General features: G+C 39.1%; 1 pseudogene; it reads left to right on the forward strand.

The window, feature by feature from the left end:
* The first annotated feature begins 7,267 nt into the window (after positions 1 to 7,267).
* On the forward strand, positions 7,268 to 7,365 carry LOC132283658 (small nucleolar RNA R71; annotated as a pseudogene).
* Positions 7,366 to 7,879: the final 514 nt, after the last annotated feature.

Consider the following 7,879-nt stretch of genomic DNA (forward strand, 5'->3'; position numbering starts at 1 on the left):
TTCCACTTTGCTCATTTCTTCCATCCAGCTTGAGTTAGCTTCTTTAATGCTCTTATTTGGCTAAATTAGCTTATTTTTGGGATAAGTACCTAAAAGGGCAATAACATGAAATTAGTCTAAGACGGGAAAGTAAGATAAATAAAGGTGCTAGAATATCTAAGCATAAGGGGTTTAAATGCGCACTTTTCAGCACTCATCACACCCCCAAACTTAAATATTGCTAGTCCCTAACAATGAACTACGAAGTAAAGGAATGAAATGAATAACTATACAACTATGAATCTAGAAAACAATAAATAGATAACGCCACTTTCGTAGGGAACACGATTGTATTTAGCGCATACAACAAGTCTTTTAAACCCCTAGGTTATCCCTAGTGGACGAGTGAAGTCTCGTGAGGATTTCCATAAATGATACCCACAAACATTAAGCTCATTCTCACAAAAGAGGCACCAATATTGCAAACAAGTATTGGGAGAAAACTACCTCAAGTATGCAATTTTTCAACCATTTCTAAGCAATCTCCCAAAATCTCAACACCAAGCAAGCAATTATGGTCCTCCACACGTCAAGAAAATAATCATGTAAATCAAAGCAACTCTAGAATCCTTTTTTAGTAGACCGGCATCAAATATGTTGCTATCTAAGCCAACTAAAGAAATGATAATATCCTTATCCTCAAACTAGCACACAAATCTAGTACCGACGAATAAGATAAAGAGTGGACCTTTTATTAAAGCTTTATTGATCTAGGTGCGTCTTTTTTTTTTTTTTTTTTTTTCTAATCCTAAGGATCAAAGATGGAAGCATAGTGCAATTTGTTAATCTATTAAACTTTCTAGCGATCCATGAAGTCGAGCATTAGGTCAATGACTCCCAAACCAGACAGCTTTAAGGCACTAGGTGTTCAAACACCCTTAAGGACTTACAAGCTCAAATCAATTAGGCAACAAATCAAAACAACCTCCATCTAATCATTTCCCACTTCTCACCTTTTTGGAGAAGTCCTCACTTTTTTATTGTTTTTACAACTTTCCTTTATTTATTTATTTTTTTTTTTTTGAATTATTAACCTAGAGTTTGGGCCTTCCACCTTTTGGCGCGAGAAATTCAGTGTTTGATGAGGCTAGAATCCCAGCTACTTAATGAAAAGGGTTTATTATTGACCTTTATCAAAATGAAAGCTTTCAATGCACTACTAGCCCAATTGGGATATAACCAATTCAATAATGAATAAAGCATGTACCTCACAAATGAATGCTAGTGTGTGCCTGTGCTAGTGTAGAATCCTAGAGTGAATCTCAAAGTAATCACAAAATCAGGATGATGTGGACCACAAGTACAAGCAAGATATCAATCTTTCAAAAAATTTACTCAAAGTGGCATTCACAAGGCATACTAGGAGTATTGGACTCTCAAGTCAAGCAATTTTTTAAATTCTAAGCAATATAGTCCTCAAGAGATCAAAATCATAGCTAGTTATGGACCAATCATAGAAAATCCCTCAAATACACAAGTCATGCTTAAAATTTAGAGTTGAAAGTAAACACTGCAATTAACACCATTACCCCCAAACTTAAACGACATAATGTCCTCAATGTGCAAAGAGAGCAAAGGAAAGAGTATACCAGTGTAACTATGGCAAAGAATGGCTGGGACACAAGTATCCAAAGTGGGTGGTATAACCCCCTCAAACTCGGGTTTAACTGTGATCCTGAAAAGATGGCACTTGGATAAAACTCATCAGATAACAAAAGGGATAATAATAGTGCATAGTGGACATGCAAGTGTAAATGGGATAATAAATAAACTAAGGAGAGAGGAAACTGGGATGCACCTAATAAATGGAGTCAATCACAGACAGATATATCAATATAAAGATATAACATCCAAAAGATAACATGTAGAGAAAGAAAAATAATGTACATCACAGTGACTGGGCCAACAGACTGGCCGCAAAAATATCATAATAGTATAAATAGAACAGTCAAATATCACAGATATATAAAAATGATGAGAGTAAAGAGATAGAGAGATTAGGCAGAGGAGGTCGGGCAAACGGGGCATGATTCCCGGATATCTCTAGATATATCTCACAGCCCAGCCATGACATCTGAGCGGAGAGATGCCATATCAGTACTGAGGGAGGCCACATTGGACCGAAGAGAGACAACGACGTCCTCTAAGGTCTGTATACGTTCTCCTAGGTTGGGCATCGGAACTGGAGCATCAGGTACGACTGGATCAAAAGAATGACGCTCATCCTGACTAGGCTCCGGGACATGTAATGGCGACCCTGCCTAAGAGTGATGTGGTGACTCCTGTATTGGCTCTCGCTCTAGATCAATATCTATATGCATGTTTGTAGCCACCGGTGGGTCTGCTAGATCATGCTCTGCTAGCACTACTGCTGCTGCTGCCTTTATCTTTGCAAGCTCTGCCTCCTCAGCTGCCAATACAGCATCCTGCTCTAGGCTATTAATAAGAGCATTGTAGTTCTTGTTCCAGTCCTTCTTGAGAAAGCTGCAGGCCCTTATCTCAGGATACTCCTATGGATGGAAAGGGTAACGCTGGTCCCGTAGGATCTGAGTAATAAGATGAGCAAATAGAAGGTACTTAGCCCATTTGGGCTTCGCTTTCCTGATGTAATCTGTGTAAAGCTTCATCATGACACTCCAGTAGAGTGCCTGGATAGATACCCAGTGCCTGGTGTAGAAAGCATAGAGAGTGGCTAGAAAATTAGAACGCCTCTGGATCTCATGCCTCGCCATAAACACATTTCGGTACAAGACTGAATCGAAAAACCATAGGTCGTCGGCTAGATAAGTCCAAGTGGTGAATGTCTCACCAGCTGCGTAGAGGCCTGTCAGTGCAATGGCCATGTCTGCGCCAGAAGGCCTCTGCAAAATAGGATAATGAAGTTCAGGAGGGGTAGACATGCAGGCACCGAGAAAATATGGCTAATGTATCAACTGTAATCCGGTTGGGGTAGCCATCGATAGTGGTCTGCAGCTCTGATAGATTACCCGGGGTCGGCCGGAGGTTCTGGAAGAACATCCGAACTAGCCGCGGGAAGACAGGATAAGTAACGGGTGCCAGAATGGCTGAAATACCACATCGTTCGATGTTGTCAAAAGCTGCCCGAGTTAAGACTAACTGGGAGAAGAAATCAATATCAAAAACTAACTTATACGCCACTGAAAGGCGTGAGTATCTCGGGAGAGGCTGGTCTCTAATCTGGCCTGGCTGTGCCGGTGGTAGAGACGGAGAAGGTGTATGCTCAGCCTCATCAGAATGAGACGAGAAAGAGGTAGAGGCAGAAGAGACAGAGCGGTCAGACTGAGCCAGAGCTGGCTCCTCATACTGCTCTAAATGCTCGGGCTACTCAACTTGCTCAACATGCTCTGGAGATGGATCTGGAGCATGTAAAGGTCCTACCTCCTCATCTAAACGGGGTCTCACCCTCTGCTCATACTGTCGACGGGTAACTGTCTTAACCCGTGCCATAGCCTGTAAAAGAACGAAACACTTGTAAAGTTAGCAAAAGATAATAGAGATTTGAAGCACACATATAGAAACATGTATATCAAATAAGATAGACAATTCATAATAATAATCATGAATCTACGCAAGTGATCATGCAGCCAAGTAAACAGTGACTAAGTGAAGCATGCTCAATAATGTAAGTATATAATTCATCTAATGTGGAAAACACAGGCATTGGGCATCAATAAACTAGCATGAACACTATAGATGGTGTGTGAAGTGTACATATGCAAATCTGTGAAGTTCGATCGATCAGGATAATATGATATCGATCTCTCTCAGATCGATCAGGACAAAGTTAGATCGATCTTTCTTAGATCGATCTGAGAAATATTCGATCGATCGAACTACTGTGAGAAATTTGAAAAGTCACAGATCTGTGACGTGAATGACACGAAGGGTACCCAAGTAAGCTTGTGGGTCCCCCTTCACTTCAACAACACAAGAATGGTCACTTATTTTGGCACATGACCTCCAAAATCAAATCAAAATAAAAAATATGCAAAAATATATATACACATGCTTCAAAGATCAAAAATGGCAACAAATCTATTATAGAAGCTTAGATCAAGCATGGAAAGCACGAAAACATAAAGATTGAAACTCAAAAATAGAGTTAAATCTTAGAACTCACCAAATTGGGAGAGAAGTGGAAACGAAGGAGATAAGATGAGATCTAGAGGTGGAGATGAGATTTCGAAGCTCGGGAAACTCGCCGGAGGCTTCGTTGGAGGTTAGGAAGGTGGGTTGCAGCAGTGGGAGGTGACAAGGGTTGAGATCGATGGCCAAATCAATCAAATGACCCTAGGGTTTCTATTTTAAAAACGATCTCCGCCCTATTCGATTGATCTAGAAAGATCTTCGATCGATCGAATATAGATTGATCTGTAAAGGACTCAGATTGATCTAACCTTGAAAACCATATTTTATTATTATTATTATTTATATTTTTTTTAGATTTTTGGAAAAATGAAAATAAAAGTAAAGATTAAAATAAAAATCTTTTTGAGGTTTTTTTTTTTTTTTTGAAAATAAAATAAAATAAAATCAAAATTAAAATCAAAATACAGTCAAAGTCAACAAAGGAACACAAATCGATCAATCCAAGATCAATCTGGAAGATGCTTTGATCGATCGAATAGGTAAAAACCTGCAAACAAGTTCGAACGATCAAACAGAGAGTTGTTTTATGCAGGGTTCAAAAATTTTCTAAGTGTTGGAACTGAAGATCGATCCAAGAAGAATTTGGATCAATCTTGGAATTTCAGATCGATCACAAAACATTTCGCACGATGGGACAAAGAGGTGAAACATGCAAGTTTGATGCAGGAATGAAGTTCGATCGATCAAACCTCTTTTGAGATCGATCGAACTGGCACAAGATGCCTATTTTAGAACTGAAAGTGCAAGTATTTTCAACCAAAATCCCCAACAACGTGTATAAACCCAGAATATATCTAGACATCACAAGAAAAGAAAGATAGAAATGAGGAAGGAATAGGGTTGTAAACCCTACGAAGCATTGCTAGTCTTTAACGTCTCTAGTAAGACATTGGGCTCTTTTAGCCCGAATTAAATATCTTGTTATGCATCCCCTCCTTGGCGAGGTGAAAAACACTTTGAATCCCATCCAACAAATGGTTCTTTAAGGAACTTGTTGGATTTGGATCAAAACGAATTGACGGTCTTTCATTAAGGCATTTCTTAGGCTTCCAGACCCTTTCAACACAAGGTTTTGAAACAATTTTCTTTGAATTCAAGTTTGAAGATAGACTATTGGAAATTCCACTTCTAAGCAAGGACTCAACTTTATCACATTCATTGTCAATGCATTTTTTAACAACACATACTTCTTCATGCTTGTCTATGGAATTCAGGGTTGAATTAAAGATGTTAAACTTCACTTTCATATGCCCAAATGAGATTTTCATTATCCCTGTCCTACAATTTATGTTGGCATTTGCGGTTGCCAAGAAAGGACGACTAAGGATAACAGGAATTTGGCTATTGGGGCTCGGAACCGGTTCCGTGTCTATGACAACAAAATCAACAAGGAAGAAGAACTTATCAATCTTAATCAAAACATCCTCTATGATACCCTGGGGCTTTTTGATGGATCGGTTAGCAGGTTGTAAAACCACCGACGTCGGTTTCAAGTCTCCTAAGCCCAATTTGAATCTACCGAGTAGGGAAGAAGTTTGACGCTTACTCCTAGGTTTAGAAGAGCCCGATTAATGACATGGTCACCAATGATGCAAGAAATGGTAGGTGAACTGAGGTCCTTAAACTTTGGGAGAGTGTTATGTTGTAAAATGGAGCTCACTTGCTCAGTCAAGACCGCTTTCCTTGGTGCTTGGTTTTTATTCTTCCTCTTTTGGGTGAAAAGATCTTTTAAGAACTTGGCGTAAGCCGGAATTTGCTTAATTGCATCCAAAAGTGGAAGATTGATCTTCACTTGCCTAAACACATCAATGATTTCATTAGCCTTGGTATTTTGTTTTTCAAGAGAAATGGACCCTTTCAAGGCATCCGGAAATGGAGCTTTAGGCTCAAAAGCTTTTTCAAAATCTTTCTTTGAAGAATCTTCAACACAAGAGTTTTTCAAACTGTCACAAGAATTTTTCAAATCATCTTTTAAATCTTTGTTTAAATTATTTTCCATTACTTTTTCAACAAAGGGGTCATGCATATGTAATGAAGGAGGAATGGGATGTGAAACGAAACGGGTGTCAACTTTTAGTTGCACTGGTTCACTCTCTTCATTGGACATACTCACTTGGTTGTCCACAATTCTCCCACTTCTCAAGGTTGTCACTGCATTGACATGTTCGATTGTGTGACCTTCCGATGAGGAATGAGTCTCCATAACACATTATTGCTTTAGTGGTGCATTCAACGACATCTTCCCTTTCTCTCTAGCATTTAAGGTACTATCTATTTGCCTGACTTGGGTTTCTAGCTTAGCAATGGATTGAGAATGAGAATGAAGCAATTGAATATTCGCCTCTAGAGTACCTAGAGCAGTCAACACTTTCTCCTCAAAAGCGAGACTCCTAGAATTTCCTTGAGAATATGATGATTGGTTAGGAAAATGAAAATTAGAAAATTAATTGCCATGTGATTGAAATGATGATGATCTAAAACCTTAGAAATCTTGGCCTTGTATTGGAGGTGGAACATACTTGTTTTGAAAACCACCTTGGGGAGGGTTTGAGCCTTCCCCTTGGCTTTTCCAAGAGAAGTTTGGATGGTTCCTCCAACTTAAATTGTAATGAGTGCCATAGGGATTATTCCCTTGGTTGACAAATGTAGCATTGACTTGCTCATGGTTTTCACTAGACACATGTCCAGGGGGACAATTGGAAGTAGAATGTAAAACACTTGAACAAGTCATGTAAGATTCATTAGATGCACGATAATGAACATGATTAGGGGAGGAAGACATTTGATTCGCCGAAGTTTGGTTGATCAAGAATTAATCAAATCTTTGAGATAAGGATTTCATTTCGGCCGCTACATCATTGGAATTGTCAACTTGATATAAGCCGACATTCTTCCTTCCACCCAAGTTTCTACCATTTTAAGAAGATAAGGATCTATGCATTGAATTCTCACTCATACTTTCATACAATTACCACACATCATTTTCAATGCATCAACCATACCCTTGTGATTATCCGGTAAACTTTCAAAGAAATATTGAACTGGTTGCCACTTAGGTATGTCATGATGTGGGCATTTCCTAAGCAAATTATTAAACCTTTCCCATGCCTCATGAAACATTTCCCCATCCCCTTGAGAAAATTCACGAATGAAAGTCCTCATGGCATTGGTCTTAGAAACCGGGTAGTACTTCTTCAAGAATTCTTGTTGTATTTCTGCCCAAGAAGTTATCGAAAAAGGCCTAAGATTGTTGAACCAATATTTTACCTTGTCTTTAAGGGTGAAAGGAAAAAGTTTAAGTCTTAAAACCTCTTCCGGCATGTCCGTGTATTTTACGGTGGAACACACTTCAAGAAACTCATCCAAATGCTTGTAAGGTTCTTCACTTGGAAGTCCATGATAGTTAGGAGCATTTGAATGGTTTGCAGTTTAATCTCATAGTGATGTGTTCTAAATGGGGGCAATTGAATGCAAGTGGGTTCATTGTATTCATTAGGCACATAATGGTCTCTTAAAGCAATGAGAGGATTCACAATTGGTGGTGCTAAACGAATACCTTGATTAGCTTGAACCATGGGAGGTTGTGGAGCAAAAATTGGCCGAGGCATTCCCAATGGAACTTAGCCTTGTTGTTGTGGTGGCATGAATGGTCTAGGCATGCCTAATGGTA

Source organism: Cornus florida, unplaced genomic scaffold (assembly GCF_030987335.1).
Source record: "Cornus florida cultivar Cherokee Brave unplaced genomic scaffold, ASM3098733v1 CherokeeBrave_3.0.0_Hap2_Chr01, whole genome shotgun sequence".
Lineage (NCBI taxonomy): Eukaryota > Viridiplantae > Streptophyta > Magnoliopsida > Cornales > Cornaceae > Cornus > Cornus florida.